A 22,436-nucleotide genomic window follows, 5' to 3' on the forward strand; every position below is an offset into this window, starting at 1 on the left:
TGTCACCTTAAGCTCATTGGAAGAAAGTGGAATATAAATAACTAGAAAGACCACTAATTATCCACTAATTACAGTGATACAAAAGCATTTAAACATATAGAGGTTCAATTCATACATACAAACACAAATAAGGTCAGCAAAACATAATATTGTTACATTCACACTGAAAAGAAAAAAAAACTTGTTTTCTCAAAAAATGATATGTCTAATAATAATTCTTGGGTCTTTATTATAGATGAGTAGACTGCAAATCCTTGTGCAGCAAATGTTCTGGTTTCTTTACTGCAAATAAGTAGACTCCAAGATTCACAACCGGTTTCGGCCCACAAGAGCCTTCATCAGGTTATTGGGTCTGTAAATATTGCATATTATTAATACAACCATATAATATGTCATATAAAAACAACAAGCTTGTAACTATATATACACATACTACTTATTCTCTTATCAAAAAGCTCAACACTTGAGACATGTGATCTATTAACAATGCTCTTTTTCATGTAGTATTTCTGAAGAATGGATTCTAAAGGGAACATACATAGTGGCTCAAGGTAGTTCTATGCAGTTGTATGGAACATACAGCATGCATAACAAAGATATATAGTAGGCAGGCACAGTAAAAATAATATAGCAATACTCACAGCAAGTTCTATTTCTATCACGCATACTCTGCAAATTGTTCTCCTGGGAGCTTCAGGCGAATGTTTTGGTATTTAAAGCTATTCATCCTCCACTTCAGTCTGCGTCAGGACTGAAATAGTCCTTTTTATAAACAGTAATGGCTATCTGGCTAGTTCCTTAAAGAGTATTTTCTGACCTAAAATGAGGTTGGGAGAAAAAAATAGTATTTATATGGTACCCTCAAGTGCCCCTAAGGCAAGATTTGTTATTTTTGGACAGTTCCCCCCTTCTTGCAATGTTCTCGTTGAGACTGAAGGAGGTAAAAATGGCTTCTCGACCCTCACAATTTTCTCAGTCCTTTCTTAATGACGAATATTTATTACAATATACACTTCTACTATAATGAAAACCTTAGTCTTTGTCACAGTAATATTCCTTGGTTTTGCCACAAGAAACTCACATGCTTTCACCTTTGGAATCATGAGTTTGTCATTTTTTCCCCCCTGCACTGCTCTTTACCTGAGGCATGGCTGTTCGGTACGTGAGGAATTACTGCTCATTACATTTTTATAATATGTAACCTGTTTCCTCCTGCAAACAACCTTGAACCTAAAGACATTCAAAAAGCCTCCTGTTCCCTAAATAGGAATTTTGTGGGGACGCTTCTCGGCATTCTTGCGTCAATGCTGAGTCACATGACATTTCCATGCTTGAGAACACTTGTTTATTAGCGATGGAAATGTAGTTTCCATGCTATTTATGTTCCATTTCAGTGATAGACAGAAGGGATCATGAGCTTGTATTTTGGAAATAGATTTTTTTTTCAAAAACTGTTTTTAACGTGTTTCAAAAACACTTTTCCCCACAGTGATGCTTTCCATCAGATGTCTTGGAAGTATGTCTCTAGTTATCCTCTAAACTGTTGTTGTGGGTCACACTCTTAAAGATCTCCAACTAGGATTGTCAGTATTTTTAAAACCAAGATGATGGGGCAAGTCTGCATTGTGGAACAGTCTTTTATCTACCAAGTCTCTTGTGAACAAGCCAGAAATTTTGCAGAGCTAAAAGGAGAAAGAGCTATTCACTTATGTCTCCTTTCATCCTGATGTGAAGAGTGTTGTACTTTCAAGGATGACTCCCAGTGAATTGACTCTTATCTGAAGAAGCCATCTAAGCGTGTAATAGCCAGAAATCTCTCAATGACATGCACATTCATAAATGTGGCTTAGGTGCATGTACGTGTCTTTCTGGGTGAACCACAAGGAACTATTCTGTATAGCCTATGCACCATGATCTTCCCCTAGTTCTCAATGCCTGACTGCTGTTGCCTATTGATAGGTTGGAAATAGAACAAGGAGACAAGCAATTCAGTTCAACCAATGTAGCTCCAGGAGGAAAAGATATGATGGTACAGTCCGTCTGTAAACAAAGTGCCATTTCTTTCCTCCCCCAAGCTGAGATGAACTAGTTCATCAACGGTTCTCCCAGTTCTTTCCCCTTTTTGTTCCCACCCCTTTTTGTTGTTATTAATTGCTTTCAAGTTGATCTTGATTTATGGTGACCCAGTGAATGAAAGTCTTTCAAGTCTTTCATCAACTTCTCTGATCAGATTTTGCAGACTCAGGGCAGACGTGATTTCCTTTGTTGAGTCCATCTATCTATAATACAGTCTTCCTCTTTTATTATTTATTTATTTATGACATTTCTACCCCGCCTTTCTCTACCCCAAAGGTGACTTAAGGTGGCTTTACACATAGGCAACTATTTGATGCCTTATAAACAATATACAATTAAAAAGAACATTTAAATAGAATAACAGAATACATTAAAACAATTAGAAACATTTAAAACAACAATTAATCACATAATCCACAAGCGTAGTCCGGGCCATTCCTATAATCATTCCACATTATTCCATACCTATCTATTCCACAAGTTCTCCAAAAGCTTGGTCACAAAGCCATGTTTTTACTCTCTTACGGAAAGTCGAGAGGGAGGGGACTGATCTAACATCCTTGGGAATGGAATTTCATAGCCAAGGGGCCATTACTGAGAAGGCCCTGCCTCTTGTCCCAGCCAATCGCACCTGCGAAGGCAGTGGGACCGAGAGCAGAACCAACCAGACATTCTTAAACTCTGAGGTTGTTAATAGAGGGAGATACATTCAGAAACGTAAGCTAGGCTAGACTTACTTATTTAGGCGATCCCTCGTAGGCCGAGGATGATGGTCCTTCATTTCTAGTGTCTTGGGGATTTGTCCGTAGGTGGCTGAAGGGACCTATTCTTGATCTGCATGTTCTCCTGCAGTGAGGACATCGGTTTCCAGGTGGAAGGCATTGGCCTGATGCACCTTCCTCTTGGCATGTTTCTCCCTTAAGCCCTCCATTCGTGCCTCTTCGAACTCCGCACAGTTGGTCACAGCTGACCTCCAATTAGAGCGCTCAAGGGCCAGGGCTCCCCAGTTCTCAGTGTCTATGCCACAGTTTTTAAGGTTGGCTTTAAGCCCATCTTTAAATTTCTTTTCCTGCCCACCAACATTCTGTTTTCCATTCTTGAGTTCGGAGTAGAGTAGCTGCTTTGGGAGACAGTGATCGGGCATTTGGACAACGTGGCCAGTCCAGTGGAGTTGATGGCATAGGAGCATCGCTTCAATGCTGGTGGTCTTTGCTTCTTCCAGCATGCTGGCATTTGTTCAAGAGATTTGCAGGATTTTTCTGAGGCAACACTGATGGAAACGCTCCAGGAGTTGAGTGTGACGTCTGTAGACTGTCCACGTTTCGCAGGTGTATAGCAGGGTTGGGGGGGACAATGGCTTTATAAACGAGCACCTTCGTATCTCTACGGATATCCCGATCATCAAACACTCTCTGCTTTATACAGAAAAATGCTGCACTTGCAGAGCTCAGGAGGTGTTGTATTTCAGTGTTTAGGGCTATATAGGCTAAAGCCTGCTCGGTAGCAGACTGGCAACCAGTGGAGTTGACGTAACAGGGGGGTTGTGTGCTTCCTGTATGCCACTCCGGTGAGCAATCTGGCTGCTGCCCATTGGACCATTTGAAGCTTCCGAACAGTCTTTAAAGGCAACCCTATTTGGGTTGTAACAAGAGCATGGACTACTGTAGTGAAGTCTGACTTCCTAAGGTATGGGCACAACTGGCGCACAAGTTTTAATTGTGCCAATGCTCCCTGGTCACTGTCAAAACCTGGTGTTCCAGGCTCAGCAATGAGTCCAGAACTCCCAAGCTGCAAACCTGCATCTTCAGGGGGAGTGGAACCCCATCCAACACAGGCTGTAACCCTATACCCTGTTTGGCCTTACAAACTGACCAGGACTACCTCTGCCTTGTCTGGATTCAATTTCAATTTGTTTGCCCTCATCTAGACCATCATAGCTGCCAAGCACTGGTTCAGGACCTGAATAGCCTCCATAGTAGCAAGTGGAAAGGAGTGATAGAATTGAATATAATCTGCATATAGATAACATTGAACTCCAGAACTCCGGATGATCTCTCCCAACAGCTTCATGTAGATGTTAAACAACATGGGAGACAGTATTGAGCCCTGCGGTACCCCACAGAACAATGGTTGTGGGGCTGAGCAGGTGTCCCCCAACAATACCTTCTGGGAGTGACCCTCCAAGAAGGACCAAAGACACTGCAGAACAGTACCTCCAAGACCCATTCCTGTGAGGTATCCCAGAAGGAAACCATGGTATATGGTATCGAAGGCCACTGAAAAGTCCAGCAGAACTAACAAGGACACACTCCCCCTGTCCAGTTCCCGGCGTAGATCATCCACTAAGGCTACCATGGCTGTTTCAGTTCAATCTCCCAGCCAAAAGCCAAAATTTTCCTACTGCCTTCTACCTTACCAAGCATTATTCTCTTTTCTTGTGAGTCATGATATGGCCAAAGCACAACAGGATCGATTTATCCATCTTCATTTCTAGGGTGAACTGAAACTTGTTTTACTCTAGGACCCATTTATTGGTCTTTTGGGCATTCCATGGCATCTGCAGAACTGCTTACCAGCACCACATTTTGGTTTACTGTCCAGCTTTCACAACTATATATATATATATGGTAATAGGAAATGCAATGGCATAAGTAAACCTAACTTTAGTATTCAACGAAAAATCTTGAACACTTCAAGATCCTTCCTAGTTCCTTCATAGCTGCATTTTTCAGTCTTGGTTTTTATCTAACTTCTTGACCACAGTCTCCACAGATTAATGCATGAACCAACATAAAGAAAATCTTGGACTATTTCTACAACTTCATAATAAAGTTATTTCTTTAACGATCAGCTGTAAACTGACCTATGCATTTTCTTCCTTGACTTTCTTCAGTAAACATCCCAAGTCTTTGCTATTTTTGTTAGTAGTACATGGAATCCAAAAGTGTAGTGGGAGAGACATTTTCCTAGGAAGGAAACTAGCTGAAAGAAATTTGGGGCATATTAGATTGTTCACAAATAAAACGTCAACCATGTGTTTTCATCCTCTATCTGCATCATGCCTTCTTTTGGATATGGGGTCAATGATGAATGATGCCTCTGAATGTTCAACAAAATTAATTCCTTTATATGAGTGAAGTATTTCTGGAATGAAGTATTGGAATCACACTATCAAAGGAGCTTAGAAAGAAATAGCTTTCTAAGATCTACAGAGATACTCACAGGAACACCTCAGCAAGCAAGAGTCCAAAAGTGGCAGGTTAAAACCCAGAACCTCAATCCATGCCTGATACCGGATGAGAGACTCCCTGCTGGGCACACAGAAGACTGGGCGACTTGAAAGGCACTGAACAGGCTGTGCTCTGGCACTACTAGATGAAAAGCCAACCAATGTGGAGTCTATGACATGTGAGTACAGAGAACAAACCACAGACCACCTACTACAAGGTGGTCTGAACCCTGCCACATGCACAATGGAGGACCTTCTTACAGCGACACCAGAGACACTCCAAGTGGCCAGCTTCTGGTCAAAGGATGCCAAATTTTTTAACTTTGTTTGTGTTTTTAAATACATTATAAATGTATCCTCCATTCACTTTTGACACAATAAACAAACAAACAAACAAACAAACAAACAAAGCTCTTAATATGAATGCCTCCTATTCCATCTTGCATGCTATAAAATAGATTCAAATGATTGAAAAATGAGAATCTTTTTAAAAAACTAGCTCTTTCTTTTTGGGTACAGGCATTTTCTCTTAAAAAAATAACATCATTGGTGCATTTGTTTTGACTGGTGTCCCCTGAAAGGCTGCCAACCAGCAAGTTGAATGCATATTGAGCTTCGGTGGCCTGTCATGTCACCATCTGAAGGAGACTGCAGTAGGCTTTACTAGGGGGATTTTCTGCCTTGACAAAGGCTAGAGCGTTGACAGCTGTCATATAGTATAAATGGGAAAGGAATGAGTAAACAACATAAAAACACAACATATGGAAGCCCTGTGCTTTCCAAGCGGTTGCGAAAGAATCCATCCCAACAACAGATTTTGCTGTAGCTTGGTAGACAGTCATAGTTTCTGTGACTGACAGGTGACCTTCCTTCAGCCACCCTAAAACACCATTTGAAAAAACAAACAAACCACAAAGCTTCTCCCAGGGAATATTATGATCTTCTCCTCCAAGAAAATGATTCCAAACAATTCATGAAGAAGAAAAATCAGCATATTTACAAGACTGTGTGAGGCAGTGGCTAGTTTCAGACCAGGGCTAGAGAGACCCACTGGCTGTACCTGGGTCAGTAAATGGTTTTCATGCTAAAAGAAAAATAGTGAAGTAATATGTTTTATATTGATTTCTTGAAGGAAATATGGTGTACATATATAACAAAGACATAAAGCTGTTCAGTCAGACAGTGAACATCCCCCTCTCTTCTTCTCACTATCTTTCTTCTTCCACAAGATGGTGAATTGCGGTTCTGCTAAGCTGCTCCTTTTCTTGAAATCTTCCTGTAGTTAGACTGGGCTTAGGCAGTGTATATGTTTGAAGGTAAGTAAAGGTAAAGGTCTCCCCTGACATTAAGTCTTCTGACTCTGGGGGTTGGTGCTCATCTTCATGTCTAAGCTGAAGAGCCGGTGTTGTCTGTAGACACCTACAAGGTCATGTGGCCGGCATGACTGCATGGAGCACTGTTACCTCCTTGCCGGAGTGGTACCTATTGATCTACTCACATTTGCATGTTTTCAAACTTCTAGGTTGGCAGAAGCTGGGACTAACAGCGAAAGCTCATCCCATTCACCGAATTCGAACCACCGACTTTTCGGTCAGCAAATTCATCACCTCAGCAGTTCAACCCACTGTGTCACCGGGAGCTTTGTATATGTTTGAAGGTACCTTTAAATGTAATTGTTAAAATTTTTAGTTACAAAGCCTGCACAATGTCTGTTTGGCTGAATTTCCTAAAACCTGTCTCAGGAAGACACAAGAGATCCAGCATTTCCACCTTTGAACTCTGTTATAGGAGATTATGGGTGCATCTGTAGAACCAATGCCGTTTGACACTGCTTTAAATGCCAGGGTTCAAAGCCATAGGATTCTGAGGATTATAGTTTGGTGAGGCACTACCAACACTCTTCATTGGAGAAGGCTAAAGACCTTGTAAAGCTACAACTCCCAGGATTCCATGGCACTGAACCATGGCAGTTAAATTGGTGTCAAACTGCATTAATTCTACAGTGTAGATGCACCTTGAGTCTTAATTAAAGCACACTCCTTTTCCAGTAGAAAGGCTAACACACCAGGAATCTGGTTGTAATCTAACAAAATGCCCCAGCCTCCACACTATGCTTTAATGCACTATGCTTGTCTTGCTTCATAGGAGATTGCTACCACCCACATTTTGAAACATGGCTTGGACATACTATTGGAGGCTGGGTCCAGACCTGATCATATTTAGAGTTGAAAAATTGGAATCAATTGGATTTAAATTGGGACTAACTGGATCCTTATTGATTTAAATCAGGGTTCCCAAACTAAGGCCTGTGGGCCAAATGCGGCCCTCCAGGGTCATTTACCTGCCCCCCCCCCCTCAGTTTTAGACTTAGGCTTGCCCAAAGTCTGAAATGACTTGAAGGCACACAACAACAACAATCCTAATTAATGTGACTATCTCATTGGCCAGAAACAGGCCCACACTTCCCATTGAAATCCTGATAGGTTTATGTTGGTTAAAATTGTTTTCATTTTAAAATATTGTATTGTTTTTTCATTGCTGTTGTTGGGGTTCTTTTTGTACAACAAATAAGACATGTGCAGTGTGCATTGGAATTGGTCTGTATTTTTTTTTCAAATGATAACTTGGCCCCTCAACAGTCTGAAGGATTGTGGACCGGCCTTTTGCTTAAAAAGTTTGTGGACCCCTGCTTTAAATCAATCTAAATATGACTACATTTGGATCCAACCCATGGTCTGGCTTGATTCTCACTGCAACACTCTGAATATATAGTGTTGCAGTAAGGCCAGTGTTTTCAGGGGTGAAGTGTTGTGACTTTCTGTTTCGCATGGTATTTTGTTTAGCATAATTTACCACTACACCACTGCTAAAGTGGCATTTCATTCCATCTACTTTCATTCAGTTCATACAGCAAAACAGGATCCCATATATGCAAGATTTTACAAGTCACGCTTTTGTTTAACCCTGCCCATTATTGCTCTTTTAAGGCAATATATTTTGAAGTTGAAAACAACTCGTAAGGAATGTACAGTGCAGGGAGAGTGTGAACATCCGCTACCTTCTCCCATGACTCATCACCAAAGAAATCTGAATTTTGCAAAGTACATCTCTGTAAACTGCTTAACAGCTTTATGAAGGATCAAAACAAATTAGACCAATTAGTTTTGCAAAAAGAGACACCATCTCACATTCATGTGAAGAGCCCTTGGAACAACCGACAAGGTAATACTGATGTGAAATGAACAGCATAGATGTGGACATAGCCATCTTCAGGATTTCTAAAGCTCTGATTTCAGTTTCATTATCTCCTTGGTGATAGCAGGGTGCAATCTATTTCAAAAACCCCAATTAGGGCTGAACCAATTTTGGGCACAATGTGGCATAAGCCTAGAAGTGCGGGAAGTACTGATAACAAATGGCTTCCATACCCCATAGAATTAGAGAATGATTGAGCTATCCTTGGTACTGAAACTATTTCAGTACAGCATCTTGAATAGTCCTCTAAAGTTAGGACTAAAATCCAGAGTGAATTTGTCACCCACTGACATGGAAGTTAATCATAAACAATGATGGTAAAATGATGATGATGATGATCATAATTATCATCATCATCATTATATTTATAGTCCACTTTATCTCCACCGCAGGAGACTCAAAGCGACTTAACATAAAAGCATCAGCATAACCATTTAAAATGTACAAATATATAAACATTAAAACAGAATTAAATATAAACAATATTTTAAAAATTCCCAATTAAAAACCATTAAAGCAAATTCAAAGTTAAAAACACCCCCGGGATTGATTTTAAACACCTTCAACTTTAAAAGCCTGACTAAATAAAAATGATTTAAACTGATGGAAGGACAGCAGGGAGGGGACCATTCTGGATTCCTTGGGGAAAAGGGAGTTCCAGAGTCAAGGCGTAGCCACGGAGAAGGCTCGCTCTCTTGTTCCCACCAACCAAGCTTGAGATGGAGTTGGGACCGAGAGAAGGGCCTCTCCAGAAGATCTCAGGGCCTAGGTAGGTTCATACAAGGGGAGGTGGTTGGCCAAATAGCCTGGACCTGAACCATCTAGGCAGTGGTTCTCAAACTGTGGGTCCCGGTGTTTTGGCCTACAACTCCCAGAAATCCCAGCAAGTTTACCAGCTGTTAGGATTTCTGGGAGTTGAAGGCTAAAACATCTGGGGAATCACAGGTTAAGAACCACTGCCTAGATGGTTCAGATCCAGGCTATTTGGCCAACATACATATATAATGAGATGTCTTGGAGATAGGATGCAAGTTCAAGCATAACATGCATTAGATAAATCTTGTACAGTAATCTGAAGATAATTTTATATAATATATTTAATAATTCTGTACATAAAATAGTGTTAAGGTACACTAAACAACCAGAAAGCAAATGTGTTACTATCTTAGCCATCCATGGGGTCAATTTCAAATTTTGGAGTATTTTAGATTTTGGAATTCTGGATAAAGAATGCTGAACCTGTGCTATTTTCATAGTTATGAGGATTGTATGACTCATTCTGACTCATTCTGCTGATTGAAAGGATTACAGTGTTCCTAAGTAACAAATATAATCTATTTTATTTACTTTTGAGAAACTGAAAAATAAATTGTTACTTATGAATATGATCAGAACTATTTGGGGACTTGGCCTGTAACTGATGCTAATTATTTCTAAGGTAACTTTCCAAGCTCTGAGCTTACAGCTATAAGCCTCTTGTGTTCTGATATGGCAGTCCACTATAAATGCTGTCATGGACAAATCCCAATTAACTCAGGGCATACAGTGGCTGTAGTTAAGATCAGGAAATAGTCGTCTCATGGATGACACATGGTCCTTCAAAACTAACCATTGCTAAATAAATATATGGTGCAGATGAAAAGAGGCTTTGCAATTTGCCTCTCCTTCTTCTTAAGTCTCTCCTTTTCGGCACGTCAAGCAACAGATCAACAGCCGTTCTTTTGGAAAGAAGCCATTTGCAGCTCCATCAGGAGAGTCTGCATTATGTGCTGAAGGCTAGCTTGTTCTGCCAACCTCTTTGATCAACACCGTTTGCTGTGCTGTAATTCATGCCAAACTCCATCATTATTATCCATTAAGAAGTCAGGTTGCTAGCTCAGTATTTCCGCAAAAAGTAGCTGGATGGGGCTGGGCACAGCTTGAAAAAGAATCATTACAATTATAGTTCAAGGACTCAAAAGTTAGTCAACTGCATTAATAGTTGTATTTAAAAGTAACCTCTTTCACATTGCTTAAGAAAATCTGAATGTTGACAGCTACGGGTCTATGATACAAAATATTAGGGGCTTATGGGCTGAGTGAGGGATCTCCTCCATCATTTCAGAGTACTCCCTTCATTTGTCAATGACTTTCAAAGTTAGGGCTATTGCTTGCACAAACCTATAGTCCTCAAACAAAGAGATATTGCTTTTCTGCTCACCTATATGAATCTATTTTTCCTAAAGCCATTGTCATGCCCTGTAAAGCCATTCTCCTTGATGTCAAAGGTGAAAGACTTGAAAGGTGTTGTAGTGTATATGAAAACAACAGCAGTGATGACTGGTGGTTCCCTTGCCAATGGGATAACAAATCCATTTTAGGTTTTCATCCAGGCTTCAAGTAAACTCTTCAAGTCCTTGAACTCTATTCTTAAGTAAATTCAGAACCTAGCCAAATACTGGTGGCTTCACTGTACCAATGACTTGGGAACCACAACCACAACTGAGGCCCCTTCCACACAGCAGAATAAAATCCCACAATATCTGCTTTGAAGTGAAATATATGGCAGTGTGGAGTCAGATATCCCAGTTCAAAGCAGATATTGTGATATTTTCTGCCTTGATATTCTGGGTTATACAGCTGCGTGGAAGGGCCCTGAATATCAACACAGATTATTCTTATCAAACTCTCGATTTCACATTATAGCTAACTGGGAACATTTAAATGAAAGCATAGGAGACATGTTTGGATGGAATGAAATAAACAAATGCAGCAATCTAAAATAACTAGTTCCTGATAGGCTCAAGAGTGTTTCAGTCTCTGAAGACATTATACAGGCCCAAAAATGCCTTAGGATTCAGCTGTAAATGTGTTCACTAATTTTTCAGTCTCATCTATGTAGCCAACACTAGCTATCTTGCCTGTTAAAAGGCTCAAGCACAACCTTAGCAGTAAGACTCTGAAGTAATAAACTGTGGTCAAAGACTGAGTCTGAACATAAAAGCTAACATCCTACATCTTGAGATGTTTGGTCCTCTCACCCTGTAAGCTAGCTTGTTTTTATTGTTTTTAATCTCTCTGGAAAGCTTGAGCTCATTTTCCACTACGGGTCTATGATACAAAATATTGTGTTGATTATTTGTTTGGAATCCTCTCTGGTGATTCCCTTTCCCCCTTTCCATTTCCTGTACATGTCCCTTACTTATTTATTTTATTTACAGCATTTATATTCCGCCCTTCTCACCCCGAAGGGGACTCAGGGCGGATCACATTACACATATAGGCAAACATTCAATGCCTTTTAACATAGAACAAAGACAAACAAACATAGGCTCCGAGTGGCCTCGAACTCATAACCTCCTGGTCAGAGTGATTCATTGCAGTTAATTGCAGCTGGCTTGCTCTCCCACCTGCGCCACAGCCCGATCCCTTTTAAATCTTAGCTCAGTTGAAAGTTCTTTGGACATCTATTCTAGTTTCTTTAGATTTCTCTTATTTTATCTCCTTGCTGGCAATGTTTGCATTTGTGTTTTCAGTATCTCACTTTTAAAAAACTTCCATCCATCATTAACTCCCTTCTCTTTGAGCATTCCTATCCTATGGGATCACACTCATTATTTCTCTGTTTCCTGGTTAAGTCTTCTAAAATCTAGAATGCATGTATGACTTCTCTTATTTTCCCCTTTCCTCTGTATTACAAACTCAAGGAGCACATGCTCACTCCCACCTAAAGATTCCAACACTTCCACTCCATTTACCAGGTCCTCAGTGTTGGTTAGGATCAGATCCAAACTAGCCGATCCCCTTGTTGCTTCTTCTACCTTACGGATAATAAAATTATGTGCAAGACAAGTGAGGAATTTCTTGTAATTTGTACTCTTGGCAGAATTTTGTTTTCAACAAATATCAGAATAATTGAAATCTCCCATTACAACCATATCTCTTCTTTCTGTACGTTTGCTTATCTGTTCAAGGAAGGCTTCATCCAGGTCTTCAGTCTGGCTTAGAGATCTGTAGTAGACTCCCACAACTTTTTTCTGTTTTTTATCCTTTAATTTTTCTCCAGACACTCTCAACCTGATTGTCCGGATTGAAGTCCTGCATCTCTTCACTCTTCTCCACCAATAGGTTCAGCATCTTCAATTGTTCTGCTATGTGATGCCTGTAGGAATCAGACACAATCTAGGTTGGGTGCAGTGTTTTCATAACAATTGCTAAGAATTTGTTCTGCTACAGTACTCATGAAAGTTTGACATTTCATTTCATACCCTTTAATGCCCTTGAGACTTGCTGTTCATGAAAAATATAATAACAGACTGCTGGTAGACATGAAGATATCCATCTCTGAATAATATGCCAGTTTGTTTTTCTCAAAGAGGGACATTCTTCAATAGATGGTTGGTGGGATACAACATAAGAAATCTTGAGAGTTCTTTCTTTTCTATAGTGAATGTATCCTGTTCTCTATACTTGCAGTTGAAATTGAGTGAAAATAGAAGAGCTGACCCAGATCATTGCATGAAACCACAAATTATTTCTGACACTTATGTGTGTGTGTGTTCAACTTCCTCTTTATGAAAAAATTATGGGCAGCTTGAGCCCACCCCCAATTTTATCCCCTTGAGCCAGTACTGCTTCCATTACTTCACAATTAAAACTGGAAAACATAATTCCCCACAGACAGGGTTCCTTCCCATTGGAAAAGAATTATTGTAGGTGTCTGTTGTTTATATGTTTTGCCTTTGTGATGGCTTTGAAGCTTCAAGGAGCAATTAGGTAAATAAACTGCTGCTACAGGAACAAACTCTTGTTGCTCTGAACTGCCAGATGTCTTTCGAAAAGGACTGCTTTCCAGGAGACCTTCCAATCCCTAGATAATGAAATTTAGACCAGAAACCTTCTAAAAGGCTTTCCCACAGAAGTTGTCGCATGACAATACCATGGTACTCATCTACCTTTCTTACAGATCATTCAATCTTTAAATAAGCTTGAGAGGAGGTACCAGACTTCAAGCCATTGGAACAAGTTGGTGACTTTGCTTATGTACAGTTCATACCTCTGGCTCAGCCAGTACAGGAGAAAGGTAAAAGGTAAAGGTTTCCCCTGATGTTAAGTCCAATCATGTCTGACTCTGGGAGTTGGTGCTTATCTCCATTTCTAAGCCGAAGAGCCGGCGTTGTCCGTAGACACCTCCAAGGTCATGTGGCCGGCATGACTGCATGGAGTGCCGTTACCTTCCCGCCGGAGCGGTACCTATTGATCTACTCACATTGGCATGTTTTTGAACTGCTAGATTGGCAGAAGCTGGAGCTAAGAGAGTGTGCTCACTCCGTTCCCAGGATTTGAACCTGTGACTTTTCGGTCTGCAAGTTCAGCAGCTCAGTGCTTTAACACACTTCACCAGCTCCTACTTCGGAGCAAAAGGAGCAAGCAGGGGCCAGGATGTCAGGACAGGCTGAGGAAGACTTAAGAGCTCTGTCCCTTTTACAATTTAGACGGGATCATGCTGCTAATCACAAGGAGAGTAGTAGTTATCAAGGTATTAACAGAGAAATAGGCCCTTCACAAGCAACACTTGAGAACATAGAATAAAAGCTTCTCAAGTATGCAGTCCTGTTGCTGGAGGCAACATCTCACTTCATGGTGAAACTATGGACATTTTGGATTATTTGCCTGTGTTGACTCTGGACTGTATCTTGACTTTTGTGTGTGGATTTTGTCTTCAAACTTGGGACTCTGTTATCTTCAACTTGACCGGCTTTGCTGACTCTCGACCTCTCTTGGCATGACCATGGTATTTGAACATGGGATTCAGACCTTGCATTACTTTCAATAGTTGGTGTGGGCTTTAACACTATGCCTCAAGGACTTAGTTCTGGGTTGTTTATATGTTTTATTCCAGACTTTGTTTGACTATTGTGTTAATAGTTTAACTGGGACTTGGCAAAACATGACACTACATGTGATGCAGGGTGAACCCTCAATTTATTCTTTTTGGTCTGGGTGGTCTGGTAATGTGTGTGTACTGAGGTGGAATGGTGTCCCCTTCTTTGGGTTTTTTTAAACATGGACTGGGTGGCCATTTGTTGGGAATGCTTTGAATGTGTATTCCTGCATGGCAGAGGATTGGACTGATGGATCTTCCAACTCTATGATTCTATGTAGTAATCAAAGGCCAGACTGAAGATTGCAGTTAGTAAGGCATGCGGCTGCCCAGCATGTATCTGTTCCTGATCCACCATATATTTGCTGAAAGATTTGTAGTTGTATCTCTTTGTAACTTTGGGCCCTTCCAGAAATGCCCTATATCCCAGGATATGATCCCAGGTTTTCTGATTTAAACTTGATTATATGAGTCCCCACTGTCAGATAATCTGGGATAAACAGAAAACCTGGGATCAGATCCTATCATAGGACATGTCTGGAAGAGCCCGGAGTTACGATACTGGTTTGACAAAGCTCTGAACTATCAGGGAAAACATGCTTGAGAACACACCTTTTCTCTTATAATCCTGTTTAGCTAATGAAGTCTTCTAAAGAGATCCTCCTGGTGTTTCCATGAGTCAGATGGGACCATCAGAAGTATATGCTGTAGCTTATTATCTCCCACTCTATGGAAAGCCTTCCCAGTTAAGGTCAGGCAGGCATATATTTGCATTATTCTGCTGAAAGCCTTGTTTCTTATATGAGAATTGCTTATTTTTATTTTAGTTTGCCTGCTTGCTTACAGGCTTTTATTGAAGTGTGAGTTCCTACTTTAATCTTCTGTATTTGGATATTAATTTATTCTATGCTTCATCAAAATCATATTAATGTGGAGGAGTTGATAAATCCTGAAACAAAAAAATATTTATGCCTGTACAGTTCTTGTGAGGATTTTGAAACCTTCCCACGTCTTTGGATGCCACAGAATGCATCACTGAAGTGCACGGGTTGGGAATATACATGGCCTGTGAAGGGGCTATTGAGTGGTTCTCAACCTGGGGTCCCCAGATGTTTTTTTGGCCTTCAACTCCCAGAAATCCTAACAGTTGGTAAACTGGCTGGGATTTCTGGGAGTTGTAGGCCAAAAACATCTGGGGACCCCAGGTTGAGAACCACTGGGTTACGTGAATTAAACAAAACCCAGGTATCATTTAGGCAAAATAAAGCAAAACAAATCTAAAAGATGTGATTTAATGGTACTTCACCTGTTAAAATGTCAGGTATGTCTATTGTAAACTAAACTAAGGTTCCAAACGAGGTCATCCAAAGAAACTTGATCAGCATAGTAAAGGTCCTGTTGGGTATCTAGATAACTATGATGGTGTCGGCAGAAATGCAGTGGTGAGAGATGGGAAAATGCCATGGGTGCAGTGGCTCCAGAAGAAGCACACCGTGTTATCCTCATTGTCAAGAAAAGCAGGCTGCTGCCTCTGAGCAATTCATTCCCACATCCTTAGTGTCTTTGGCTTTCAACTCTCAGAAATTCTGACAGCTGGTAAACTGGCTGGGATTTCTGGGAGTTGTACGCCAAAATACCAGCTCTGGAACTCCCTCCCGAGGGAAATTAGACTAGCCCCCACCTTGGCCACATTCTGGAAAGAGTTGAAAACTTGGCTAATTTGTTGTGCATTTGACTGATTCAGCCTAAATTGACAGTGTCCTTTTACCACATACACCTAGCCATTGCACTTTATTCTGGTCCATCTTTAGAGGTTGCAATATATTTCACATATATAAATTCTATTGCCTTGCCTCCAGTCTTGAATATGCTCACTGTGTCTGGCTATTGGTCGGTTGTATGTTTTCATTATTTTTTGTATTTATATGGCTTATAATTTTATATGTTTTAAATTATTTTGTTATATTTTATTGTGTATTTTGGGCTTGGTCCTCACGTGAGTCACCCTGAGTTCCTTTGGGGAGATGGGGCGAGATACAAGAATAAAGTTGTTATTATTGTTGTCTGAAGGCAAGATGCTTAGGAAGACTAGATAGGACTATCACCTGCCCTTAGATCGGTGGTTCTCAACCTGTGGGTCCCCAGGTGTTTTTGGCCTACAACTCCCAGAAATCCCAGTTTACCAGCTGTTAGGGTTTCTGGGAGTTGAAGGCCAAAACATCTGGGGACCCATAGATTGAGAACCACTGCCTTAGATGATGTACAGGCCAACTATTCTAAGCATCTTACTCACAGTACTCTTTCTGGAATGGAAGAAAAGTCTCTTCAGAGCGGCTAGCCATCTTCACCAAGTGCCTAAGAAGAGGATGTTGCATTACTTCCTTCACAGACACTGCACAATTCAGGTCAAAAAGCAGCCACTAGCAATGGAGCATTATGTGAAAATATTACTGCAGCAAGATTCCAGCCTCTGTTCCAAGAGCAGACAGAATAAGCTGCATATCTGTAGAGGCTTAGAGGAGTGTCTGGTCTTTTCACCTTCCTTATAATTCGGGGTGGGGTGGGGGAGCAGACTGTGTGTTTTGGCAGCAGCGATATCTCTTAGCATTTTCTTCCTTCCTTCCTCTCCTTCTTTTTGTAAAAGAGCTTTTAGAAACTGCTGCAGCTGCCTTTCTGTAATTTTGAGAGCCGCTTTTACCAGAGCAAGTTTCTAAAAAGTTTTGGTGTCATTACTTCCATGCTCTTATTCTCTGACAGTTTTCTATGAGACTAAAAGACATGTCAATCTGATTCAGGAGGGAGAGGGAAATTCATTCCTCTGAAGAAGGGGAGGGGAGGTCTGGAAGGAAACCGCTCATGTTAATTTACATGGAGAAGTGCAAAAGGAGAAGAAAATAACTGCAATTTAAATGGGGAACATGGAAAGTTTTTAAAAGTAATTCCTTAGATAGTTGATTTCTTATCCCCCAAATAATTTGTAACCAATAGGGAAAAAACAGCTCATTTTTTAAATTCATTTTAACTCTTCTTTCTCCCCAGGATTGATAACAAAATGGTATAAACCTTAGGAAATATAAATCAAAATACATCTAAAATGCTCCTTGAATTAATGAAAGTGTTGCTCCAAAAAAGCAATGATGCTCATATTACTTTTAATACAGTAAGACCCTCACAGCTGCAGAATCCATGTCTGGTTTCACTTACTCTCACCTAGGGGAAAAATGATCTCTCTAGTAATTTGCTAGGTGCTCCAAATGATTCTATGGCACACCTCTCTAGGAATCTCTTGGTTCTCCAAGGCAACTCTATAGCATTCTGATGTGATGAATGGATTGAATGAATTGTATGTTTGGGGCCTGGCTGGGGCCTATTAAGATCTGGCAAGACTGAAGACATCATCCTAAAAATAGAACCTGGAAAACGGCATTATGGAAAACAAAGGAGGTGAAGTACTTTATGAACTGTGGCATGAAAAGTGCAGATGGGAACTGATAGCTTTGGGTGCAAACAACACATGTTTACATAGTCAAAGACAATAGCTCTTTAAGTTAAAAAAGGTAAACAACCTACCTGTTCCAGAATTTATGAGGCTCCAGCAGGTCTGAACTGAGTGACAGAGGTTATCTAAACAACCAAATAATGTATAACCAAAAGCTCTACCTACTTTTTAAAATTTATTTACAGCATTTATATTCCGCCCTTCTCACCCCGAAGGGGACTCAGGGTGGATTACAATGAACACATATATGGCAAACATTAAATGCCAATAGACAAACAACATACAGTATAGACAGACAGAGGCATTTAACATTTTTCCAGCTTCACGGTTCCGGCCACAGGGGAGCTGTTGCTTCATCGTCCACTAGGGCTGTACTTCCTCATTCCTTTCCTCGTTTTTTGCTGGCAGTTTTTATGGTGGTGTAAATTAGTTAAATTAGCCTCCCGCATAAAGCGTACCTAAATTTCCCTACTTGACAGATGCAACTGTCTTTCGGGACTGCATAGGTCAACAGCAAGCCGGGCTATTTAACGGTTGGGGGCTTAACCCAACCCGGGCTTCGAATTCATGACCTCTCGGTCAGTAGTGATTTATTGAAGCTGGTTACTAGCCAGCTGCCCCACAGCTTGGCCCCTAAGAGACCTTTTCCCTTTTCAACTGTGTACCAGATCTGCAGGGATGCCGCTCTGTCCTCCCACCTCTCTTCTTCCAGCAGCAGGCCTGAATAAAGGAGGGAGGATGAATATGAGTGGAGCATATGGGATTTCTCCCTATTTATAAAATCAGTACTGATATCTGTGTGTCTCCTTTTTTTCTCTGAAAGTGCCTGATGTATTCTGTCCCACTGAAAATTGTTTAAAGAACATTTTAGAGTTTAAAAGGTATTTGTGACTCTGGGAATGGAACTGAGGTAATTTGTTTTGTCCTGTCTAAGTGTTCATGTAACCACAGTCCATCCAGGAATATATGCCCAACAGATACAAGGATCTTACTACATGTAGCTTTGTAGTATCCATGTTTTCAAAAACAGTGAGTCAGTAGTAATTTGAACATTTATTTATTTATTTACTACATTTATATCCCGCCCTTCTCACCCCAAGAGGGGGACTCGGAGGGGCCTTACAGAAAGCTAGCAATTTGATGCCATGAACATATATACATGGGGTAAAAATAAACATGTATATTAAAACCAAAAATCAAACAACAATATTAAAAACAATTATTAAAATCCCATCATCCAGAATCAAAATTCAAGGTCGTTCCATTCATCATTTCACTATTGCATATACTCATATTGTACTAATGTGATAACCAAAAGCTTGATCCCATAACCAAGTTTTTACTTTCTTCCTAAAGGTCAGGAAGGAGGGGGCTGCTGTGATTTCGCTGGGGAAGGAGTTCCATAGCCGAGGGGACACCACTGAGAAGGCCCTGTTTTTCGTCCCCATCAATCACACCTGCGCAGGAGGTGTGACCGAGAGCAGGACCTCTCCAGAAGATCTTAACTTCCGAGGTGATCATACAGGAAGATATGTTCGGACAGGTAAGCTGGGCCAGAACTCTTTATTATTATTTTTCAAACTCCAAGTAGGAAAATACTTTGGATTTTATGATTTTAAAGGAAGAATTTTATGAGGTAACCCGTGGTGTATGCCTAAACAGTTCTGCATCCTATAGGTGACAGTGTCTTTGTCATAATGGAGAGAAGAAGGTATCAAACACAACCTTGTGTAATAATCCCTCCTGCAATGGGGCATGGTGGCAGCTACTTTTTCTCTTGGCTGTACAACTGTAGTTGGATAGTCTGGGCTTTATGTCTTCAAGCTACAGTTGCACAGCTGATAGTGGTGGAAGCCCAGAAGAAGTCCACTGCTAGAGATTTCCATTCTACTAGCACTTGAATAAGACCTTGCCCACAGTCTACTGCCCAGGTACAAATGGTAAGAAGGTAGCTTCAATCTGACTTCAACTAGAAAGGCCCTCTTATCATGGGAGATAACAAGCTTGAACAGGTATGGGCAAACTTCGGCCCTCTAGGCATTTTGGACTTCAACTCCCACAATTCCCAACAGCCGGTAGACTATTAGGAATTGTGGGAGTTGAAGTCCTAAACACCTGGAGGGCAAAGTTTGCCCATGTCTGAGCTAGAGGCTCCATATCTGGAGGTCCCCAAGTGGAACTGATTCATGGAATCATGAAGAATATCTCTTTATAAGATCTCATTGACTTTCATGGGATAGTAAAGGAAACGGTGTGTCCTCAAGCATTTTGTCCCAGGTTGTCAAGGACAGAACGCCAGTAGATAAGATTCAACACAGTTTATTAAGGATACAGAACCAAAAAATGCTCGTAAAAAACAAAGAGCTAGGCAAACACTCGCCTTCAATAAGAAAAGTCACACAAAAATGGTTCAAAAGATAAACCGGATTAAACAGAAGTTTAATCCGAGTTAAACCAAAAATGCTTACTTCAGCCTGGGACTATAAACAAACAAAAGCTAGTAAACAAAGATTCAATAGAACATAAACACTGGCAGCAGATTCCTCTCTGCTACTCAACAGCTGTGGTTGAGCAACTAAGTTGTTACTCCTCCGTGCAGCGGGTGAACTCCGGGTCCAAACACATCAATCAAGGGTTGCAGCGTCAGCGAGGTCCCAATCCGGTCCGAGGTCGATTACCAGGTGCAGGCGTCTTAGATTCCACGAATTCCAACGATAGTCAAGAAAGGATAGTCCCAGGTCGTAGTCAGTCAGCCAGTCCAGCGTCAATTCCGAGTAGATAAACAATGTCCGTCAAGAAGACGACGGAGGTCCAAGCTAATAAGATTAAACACAGGTTGCACAACAAAAGCCCACACAGTACCTCCCGCCGCCTATGCCCAATGTCCTTGGTAACTTACGTATTCAGCAAACGAAACACACCCGTCTTCAGGAATTTCCCAAACAAGATCCCAAGCGTCCGTCCAGATTACCTTGCCCAACGCAATTAGCCCTGGATTCAAGACCCCATTTTATGCCAGTTACAACTCCTCATCGCTATCAGGTGTAACCCTAATTCCAGGTGCCTCATCATCATCATCCTCATCAGAACTAAAACATCTTTGACTACGCCCCACAGCATCCCCAGCTGTGGATCCCGTCCCATCCCTCCAACTTGTCCACGGGTCCGATCCTGCAACCCACCAGTCGCTTCCCATGCTATCATTACCAGGAACACCCAAATCCTCTCTCACACGAGTCCATTCCATGTCATCCTCCTCTGAGCTAACCACCTCTTCCTCCATTCTCTCAGTGAAACCCTCAAAGGAGTCTTTGTCAGATGGTTCTGCAAAGATATCCCGCAGCCGTTTCCTCTCTCGCTCCTCAAGAGAGTCTGACTCTCGAGGAGTCTTACGACCACGTCTCCCAGTATTGGAGCCATAAGGCTCAACCATAACACAGGTAGTTCAACAATGGTTGAAAGGTTCTCACATGTTTATTCGAAACAATGCTTCAAATCTGTACTGTTCATTTGTACTGCTCTGAACCACAGATTACACAACTATTGGGGCCAGGCACTGTTTTGGTCCATCCCTTTCAGAACAAACTGCTAGATCCTGTGTATGAAGAAAAAAAAAAGCCACAAAACATTCTGTCACAAGCACTCTATTGTGATGTGTGTTTCAAAGCTATGGTTTTCAGAGGCAATCACACAATTTTGCCCTCATTTGCAAGGCTTCTAGTGAGCCATTGCCAACAGTCACTTCTTGTTTTCAGCAAAATACCTCACTGAATGGAAGAATGATTCTATACAATATGAAACACTCCACTTGCTCCTATTCCAGGCAATTGTTGATGTCTCCCCACCTTTTTAAGGCACATACTGAGTTGGTTTCCAAAAAGGGTTCCATAATTTGTTTTTGTTCGTTTTCCTGCACTTTGATAAGAATGTTTTAAACAATTGTGTTGATTTCCGGCAGTGCATATGGGCAAAAAAAGAAGACGAGAGAATGGAAATTCAAGTATTTAGGTAATTGCAGAAATGCAAACATTGCCTTAGATTTTATTGTACAAGGCTATGTAGCTGCCTCATGCTAATTCTTTGTTGGCTGTGTTATGAAAGTATAATCCCGAGCAGGTCCACATTTGGAAGGACTGTGGTTATGAAATCCGTGAGACCAGGTCCCTTATTTCTGGGGTGTCTCTCCCACCAGGTCTGTGAAAACAGACTCCTCCTCAACAGATGTGTAATGCATTTTGGAAATAAATATTTGGATTTTCTCTCGCTTCTTTGGCATTTCATTTTTTCTACTCTTTGCTATGGTTTATGGGCAGATTTTTTATTTCATTATAGGGGTATTGTTGTGAGATACTTAGATTATTCTGTGATTATTTAAATCTTCACTCTCTGAATAGGGTTGTTTTGTATTATTTAATGTAAGCTGATCTGAGCAGAGTTTTACTATGGAAAAGTGGTATAATGGAAGAAGGGATATAAGGGGTGGGAGGAGAAAGAAAAGAAGAGGAGGAGAAGGA

At 40.9% G+C, this 22,436-nt stretch overlaps 1 long non-coding RNA gene across 1 annotated transcript; it reads right to left on the reverse strand.

Moving 5' to 3' along the window:
* Window positions 1-211: 211 nt before the first annotated feature.
* On the reverse strand, window positions 212-3,859 carry LOC134296488 (uncharacterized). Its single transcript, XR_010003266.1, has 2 exons — window positions 642-3,859; window positions 212-352 (listed from the first exon to the last, which is right to left on the reverse strand). It is a non-coding gene; the product is annotated as an uncharacterized LOC134296488 (long non-coding RNA).
* Between the last annotated feature and the right edge of the window lie 18,577 nt (window positions 3,860-22,436).

Source organism: Anolis carolinensis, chromosome 2 (genome assembly GCF_035594765.1).
Source record: "Anolis carolinensis isolate JA03-04 chromosome 2, rAnoCar3.1.pri, whole genome shotgun sequence".
NCBI classification, from domain to species: Eukaryota; Metazoa; Chordata; class Lepidosauria; order Squamata; family Dactyloidae; genus Anolis; species Anolis carolinensis.